The sequence below is a fragment of the Martes martes genome (assembly GCF_963455335.1).
Source record: "Martes martes genome assembly, chromosome: 1".
Lineage (NCBI taxonomy): Eukaryota > Metazoa > Chordata > Mammalia > Carnivora > Mustelidae > Martes > Martes martes.
The window spans coordinates 170819555-170827677 of record NC_137888.1 but is presented as its reverse complement, the minus strand read 5'-3'; the positions used below and the strand labels follow the sequence as shown (position 1 = coordinate 170827677).

The following is an 8123-nucleotide window of genomic DNA, read 5'->3' as shown; positions in this document are numbered from 1 at the left end:
ATAAGAACTGGACCTCCTCCTTTTTCATGGCTGGTTGTTTTTTTGTTTGTTTGTTTGTTTTTGTTTTTGGTAGGGAGGGGGTGGGGTGGTAAATCATGCTTTAATTGTTTTTAAAATTTTTTAAAGGATGTTATAAATTGGAGCCAGTAGAATTTGAACCAATTCCTGCACAGAGCAGTGTAACATGGGAGTAGAAAAGCCACCGGAATTGCCAGGACCAGTCTCTTCTCTTTTGCGGACGACAGAGCCCTGGGTCTGGGAGAAGTGAATGAGTGAAATACAAACCAAATGCAGCAAAGTGGGAATTGAAAGGGCAGGGGAAGAAAGGGAACAGCAGCTTTTTTTTTTCTTCATCTGAAGGGCTAAATGTAAATGGACATTTTTGGGTCAATTTGGATAGGAAAAACACCATACTTTTAAAGTAGATTGAAGCAGTGATTTTTAAAACAAAGCAGAACTAGAAAACATCTTAAAATTTTAACCCTTTCTCTACAGGTTACCTAGACCACTTTTGATTAAGAAAACTGGAGAGGGGAGCCTGGGTGGCTCAGTGGGTTAAGCCTCTGCCTTTGACTCAGGTCATGATCCCAGGGTCCTGGGATCGAGCTCCGCACCGGACTCTGCTCAGCAGGGAGCCTGCTTCCCTACCTCTCTCTCTGCCTGCCTCTCTGCCTACCTGTGATCTCTGTCTGTTAAATAAATAAATAAAATCTTAAAAGAAAAGAAAAGAAAAGAAAACCGTAGAGAGTTAGTAACCGCCACAAGCAAAAGCCAAGTGGTGACATTTATCAATTTTCCACAGAGTCTCGCTTTGCGGGGTGTCTGAATGCATTGCTGGCCGTCTCCGCTCACACTCACTGGAATAGGTTGTGGCAGAATTTAGTACACAGCTCGCTTCTTCCTGTATTTCTTTGTAAACTCTTAAGCATTCTTACAGAATTTTTTAAAGGTTCTTAGAGGATTCTTAAGCTAGGTGAGCCCAAAGTGGGTGCTTGGGCTGGGGGTCGTTCACCAGTGCTATGGGGAACTGGATTACTTGTACGGTTTTGGTTGCTGGCTTCCAGTTTTCAGCGCTAAGTACTGGCAGAGAGATCTACCCCTTTTTGTGGATGTCCGGGTGATATTTGTTTTAAATGTGATCTTCAGTGGTTTGAATGGGTACTCTGCTGGAAAGTTGATTTTGATTCTGAAGGTCCCCTTATCATATGGAGGGTTCTCAGGAACAATAAGCCCTTGCCAAGGCAATAAACTAGCTTCATCAACCTGGATATTATGGGAGTTTTTCATTCCACATTTGCATATTTCTTCAAGTTCCTTCATCAGCTTCCTACTGGCTGCCATCTTGGATCTGCTGCTGCTGCCTAAGCCACATCTTCTTTATCCGTTTATCTGCTGAAGGACATCTCAGCCCCTTTTACAGTTTGGCTATTGTGGACATTGCTGCTATGAACACTGGGGTACAGGTGCCCCTTTATTTCACTACATTTGTATCTTTGGGGTAAATACCCAGTAGTGCAATTGCGGGGTCATAGGGTAGCTCTGTTTTATATTTCTTGAGGAACCTCCATACTGTTTTCCAGAATGGCTGTTCCAGCTTGCATTCCCACCAACAGTGTAAGAGGGATCTCCTTTCTCCACTTTCATTGCCAACATTTGTTGTTTCCTGTCCTCTTAATTTTAGCCATTCTAACTGATATAAGCTGGTATCTTCATTGTGGTTTTGATTTGTATTTCCCTGATGACAAGTGATGTGGAGCATTTTTTTCATGTGTCAGTTGGCCATTTGTGGGTTGTCTTTGGGGAAATAACTGTTCATGTCTTCTGTCCATTTCTTGACTGGATTATTTGTTCTTTTGGTGTTGAGTTTGATAAGTTCTTTAAAGATTTTGGATACTAGCCCTTTATCTGATATGTCATTTGTGAATATCTTCTCCCATATTTCATAGTTGCCTTTTAGTTTTGTTGACTGTTTCCTTTGCTGTGCAGAAGCTTTTTATCTTGATGAGGTCCCAGTAGTTAATTTTTGCTTTTGTTTCCCTTGCCTTTAAAGATGTGTCTTGCAAGAAGTTGCCGTGGCTGAAATTGAAGGGTTTGCTGCTTATGTTCTTCTCTAGAATATATTTTTAAAAAAATTTATTCAACAGAGAGCGAGCGAGAGAGAGAACATGAGCAAGGGTAGCAGGAGAGGGAAAAGCAGGCTGCCCGCTGTGCAGGGAGCCCAATACAGGGTTCGATCCCAGGATCCTGGGATCATGACCTGAGCCAAAGGCAGATGCTTAACAACTGAGCCACCCAGGCACCCCTAGGATTTTAATGGATTTCTGTCTCACATTTAGATTTTGTTTGTCTTTAAAAAACTGTATTTTACCTAAATTTTTTAAAGATAACTTAATTGTGTATAAAATTCCAAGTTGACCATCATTGTGACCATCATTGCTTTAAATATTATTTCTGCTCTCTGTCCATTCTGGGACTCCAATTACCCATATGTAAGACTGCTTGATACCATCCCAAAGGTTACTGATGCTGTTAATATTTTTCAGTCTTTTTTTTTAAATATATATGTATTTTTAGTGCTTTATTTGTTGATAGTTTCTATTGCATTGTGCATAGTTTCAATCTCACGTTTCTTTCTTCTTCTTCTTCTTCTTTTAATATTTTATTTATTTACTTGATGGAGAAAGAGTGCACAAGCAGGGGGAATGAGTAGCAGGCAGAGTGAGAGGGAGACAGAGCCCCAATAAGGACTTGTTCCAGGACCCTGGGATCATGACCTGAGCCAAAGGCAGATGCCCAATGGACTGAGCCACCCAGACATCCCTAATCTCATATTTCTTTAGCAATGTTGTCTTTGCTGTTAATGTTAATCAGTGAATTTTTCTTTTGATAATATACTTTTGACTCTAGAAGTTTTGGGGTCTTTAAAAGTATCTTTTATTTCTCTTCTCAACATGTTCATGTTTTTTCCTTAAATACTAGAATATAGATGTAATAGCTGTTTTCAAATCCTTGTGTTCTAATGTTTTGTGTTCTATAATCCTTGTGTTCTATAGTTTTCTTTCTGTTTCTATTGATTAATTTATGGGTCACATGTTCCTACTTCTTGACTGTCTAGTAATTTTTAATTGAATGCTAGACACTGCATATTTGATTTATTCAGAGTATCGATTTTGTTATCTTCCTTTAAAGAGTGTTGGGCTTTGTTCTGGAAGACAATTAACTTGTCCTTGTTCAGCTTAATCTTTTTCAGTCTTACTGTAAAGCTTTATTAGGTCAGGCATAGTTAGCTTTTACTTTAGGAATACTTTAGTTCCACTACTTTTGGGGTTAGTTTTACTTTAATTTTCACTAATTTTGGACCTTTTGGGGTCCCTTCCAAATTCCCCAGATAGTCACTGAGAACTCTTCCCACTTGCTGTTGGGAGTTTGAAAGATTCTCAGATCTGTGCCAATCTGGAAACCTTTCTGCTCATAGATCCCTGGTTACTCTTGGCCTTATCTCATGGAATTTCACTTTACACATATGCATGTTCTATAGAGATTCCAGGTTATCTCAGTGTAGACTTTGAAGTTCTTTCTTTGTGTCTAACTACTCTCCTTTCTAGAAATGTTCCTTGCAACATCCAGCCACTTGAAATACCCTGAACTTCAATCTCTGTTTCCTCAATTTAGTGAGACCTCCATGTTTGGGACCCTCCCACCCTCTGCACCAAACCCCATACCTGCTCTGTGGTCAGGAGTCTGCCTGTAATTGGAAACCTGGGCAATCATTGGGATGACCTCATTCATTTCCCTTCTTTCATGGGTCACAGTTTTGCATTTCTCATTATCCAGTGTCTGAAGCCTGTTTCATAAATTTTATCCATTGTTCTACTTTTTTAAGGTGGAAGTTAGACTTGGTCTCTATTACTCCATCTTGGCCATCTCTGAATAAAACAAGACATCTCATGTAATACAGAATTTAATTATTTGAATATTTAATCTGCATCAGTTCTGTCATCTTTGTTTATTAAGGGTGTTTGAAGCTTATTTCCTAGGCTTTAGTTTAGGGATTAATTGGAAGTTGACATTTTGGGTAAACCATCCTATCTCTCCTCTGTTCGGTTCAGAAATGTTTGTCCCATCCAAAATATCATAAAGTTATATTCTTTCTACTGGTTTCAGCAGGAATTAGTGTCATTCTATGACTTAGTCTTAATAAAGATATAATAGCCCCATAGTTCTGTAGTTTTGAAGTTGGTATTGACAGAGGAATCAAGAGGCAAAAATGGTTGTCCTTTTTGATTGCAAATACAGTAGTCCCACTTTTTCATAGGGGATATATGTCCTAAGGTCCCCAGTGGATACATGATATGGTGGATAGGACTGAACTGTATGTTTTTTCCTATACATACATACCTATCTGGATTATACACAGTAAAAGATTAATGACAATAACTGGTGATATAGTTGAACAATTAAAACAATATACTGTAATAAATATATGTGGATGTGGTCTCTCCTTTTTTCAAAATATCTTAGTACTCTGTATTCTTTTGGTAAATACCTAGTAGCACAGGGGCGCCTGGGTGGCTCAGTCAGTTAAGTGACTGCCTTTGGCTCAGGTCATGATCCCATGGTCCTGGGATAGAGCCCTGCATCAGGCTCTCCCCTCAGTGGGAAGCCTGCTTCTCCCTCTCCTTCTGTGATCTCTCTCACTTTCACTGTCTCTCAAATAAATAAATAAAATCTTAAGGGAAAAAAAAATACCTAGTAGCACAATTGGTGGATCATAGGGTAGTTTTATTTTGAAAAGGGTAGATATACACTGATGTTTACAGGAGCATTATCTACAATAGCCAAATTATGGAAATTACCCAAATGTCCTTTGGCTGATGAATGAGAAAAGAATTTGTGGGGTGTGTGTGTCTCACACACATGCTCACACACACACACACACACACACACAGGAATAATACTCAGCCATAGAAAGGATAAAATATTGCCATTTGCAATGATGCAGATGGAAGTGGAGAGAATTATGCTAAGTGAAATAAGTCAGAGAATGAGAAATACCATATGATTCAACTCAATGTGGAATTTAAGAAACAAAACAAAGGATCACAGAGGGGAAAATGAGAGAGAAACCAAGAAACAGACTCTTAACTATAGAGAACAAACAGATGGTTACCAGACGGGATCAAGGTAGGGGGATGAGTTAAATAGGTGGTCTAGAGATTAAGGAGTACACATGTCATGATCATCAAGTATTGTATGTAAGTGTTGAATCACCAAATTGTAGCCTGAAACTAATATTATGTTGTGTATTAACTAACTAGAATTAAATAAAAATGTAGAAAAAAGGAAAAAACCCCAAATATCTTAGTATTCTCTATTCACCTGTCATTTTCTTGTGATGATGTGAGATGATAAAATGCCTACATGATGAAGTGAGGTGAACAATGTAGATATTGTGACATAGTGTGAGGTGACTAATGATCTTCTGATGATACCTCAGAAAGAGGTTCATCTGCTTCCAGACCACGGTTGACCATTGGTAACTAAAACTACAGAAAGCAGGACCATGGATAAGGGAGGTGGGGGAGCCTATTGTACAGGTAACATTGCCTGATAGTTCCATCTAATCTTTTAGTAACTTGCCTATGTCTGCTAACTATCTGTGTGAACTTTTAGAAGTAACTTACTCTTATACCTCAGCTACCTTATCTTTATTTGTAAGTGTACTTACCTGGTAGAATGATTGTGAGGATTAAGGACTTAATGTGTCAAGAGCTCAGAACCTAGTGATCACTTAATAAATGTTAGCTATTTTCTGGCTTCTTTACATATTTTTTTCTTAAAGCTTATGGCTCTACTTATACTTTTAAACCCTGTTTACTGCTAGTTAAGATTTTAATGAAGTAAGACAATTAGGTCAAAAAGTATAGTAGATTCTAGGACAGGTTCAGGAAATATGTTAATACCTAGAAATATTTTCAGAGATAGATGAAAGTATACTGATGACATTGCATGGTTGTAGAATGCATAGCCGCCTACCATACAGTGTAACTTCAATAAGATGAAAACAGAGAGGGAGGCAAACCATTCAGACACTACAACTGGATATTTTATCTTATTTTTTAAAGATTTTATTTATTTATTTGACAGAGAGATCACAAGTAGGCAGAGAGGCAGGCAGAGAGAGAAAGAAGGATGCAGGCTCCCTGCTGAGCAGAGAGCCGGATGTGGGGCTCGATCCCAAGACCCTGGGATCATGACCCGAGCCAAAGGCAGAGGCTTTAACCCACTGAGCCACCCAGGCGCACCTACAACTGGATATTTTAAAAAGTAAAAGCTAAAGAGTTTACTATGAAAATTATAATTAATTGCTATCCCTTATTTTTGGGTAGTGTTTCAGTGTATTTTTTCAGATACTATTTCAGTTGGCTCCTCTTCCTAAGCTATAGGATAATCAAGAGTTACTTTAAGGGGTGCCTGGCAGCTTAGTCTGTTAGGCAGACATTTTGGCTCAGGTGGTGATCTCAGAGTCCTGAGACTGAGCCCCACCAAAGGCTCCCCGCTCAGTGGGGAGTCTGCTCCTCCCCCTCCTTCCCCTCTCCACCCCCCACTCCAGTGCATGCTGTCTCTCTCTCTCCAAAAAAAGAAATCTTAGGAAAAAAACACCAAAAACTTCGGGGTGCCTGGGTGGCTCAGTCAATTTAGCATCTGCCTTCAGCTCAGGTCCTGATCTCAAGCTCCTAGGATGAAGCCCTGCATCAGGCTTCCTGCTTAGCAGGGAGTCTGCTCTCCCTCTGCCTCCTGCACCCCCTGCTTGTGCTCTCTCTCTCTCGCTCTCTCTGTCTCTCTCAAATAAATAAATAAATAAATAAAATCAATCCTTCAAAAAACAAAAGGAAAAAACAAAACAAAAAAAACCCAGTCATTTTGAAAGGTAGGTTTCTACAGTGAATTCTGGAACACTGAAAAGAAATTAAAAAAATAAAAATTAGAAAAAGAAGATCATTTGGATCACTTAAAAAAAAAGTAGGTTTCTGATTTTCATTAAGATATGATGACTTGCCCAGAATTATTATTTATATTTAGGAAGAAATTTAAATTGTTGAGTTTTTAAAGATTAAACTGTCCTGGCTGGTACAAGTTATTGATGTTTGTTTAACTTAAGATTTTAATTCCAATGTCTGTAATTCAGCAATAGTGATAACTTTGGTTTTGACAGCTTTCAGCTCTGGAATAGGAAATAACATATTTGATTTTCTGAGCCTTTTGGGCATCTAGTATTTTTGAACATTATACTAAAAAATTAATAAAATATGGCTCTTGAAATACCTCTTAAAAAATAAACTGATACTAAGGAAGTAAGGAGAATAAAAACATTTTTCTACATATTCTCCCTTCTTTTAAACTTATAAAATTCTTCATGTATTTAGTAAAAGATTCAGGTTAAATGAGCACTCGACCTCTAATGGATAAGGAAGGTGGCATTTTTAATACTTCTACTAGTCAATTCTGAAAGGCAAATATTTTCATGATTAAAGAGTTTGGCAATTCAAATTGTTACTGAAGTTTTATGAATAAAAAAAGGATGTATAATTCTGATTTGGATAAAAGAAGCTCCTCTCTGATTCAGTAAAAATGATACTTGAATACTTCTACCTTTAAATCAAGTTTATTACAGTTGGGGCTCTCACTTGGCCAGTTAGAACTGATCAAACATAGCATGTGTAATCTGTCAATTTTATTTTTTGGACTTCTTACACTGGGCTAAATAGGCCCCAGTGGCTATGATTATGACTAATATTCTTTAAATAAATGATATCATCTCCTACACAGCACTGCTGAACTATTTTGTAATGGACAGCTGGACTGATCCAGGCCAACATAATGGGGGAAAGGTTTGTCTTGAATGATCTGTCAGCCTCTTTGGGCAAGCTCCTGCATTTCAAGGCTTTCCTTCTCTTCCTCTGGAATTGACTCTCCTCCATCCTTTTGTTCTAGTTCATTTTGGCCAGATAGCATCTGGAGTGGTAATTCCACAGTAAGCTATCAGTAGCTTAGAATTATTTTCCCAGTGAATTATATTTATATATTTATATCTTAAAGAGGGTCTAGCAAAAGGACACAGC

At 38.2% G+C, this 8123-nt stretch overlaps 1 pseudogene across 1 annotated transcript; it reads right to left on the bottom strand.

The window, feature by feature from the left end:
- Nucleotides 1–953: 953 nt before the first annotated feature.
- On the bottom strand, nucleotides 954–1341 carry LOC308348064 (ubiquitin-conjugating enzyme E2 L3-like; annotated as a pseudogene). Its single transcript has one exon. The product of its transcript is annotated as a ubiquitin-conjugating enzyme E2 L3-like (transcript).
- Between the last annotated feature and the right edge of the window lie 6782 nt (nucleotides 1342–8123).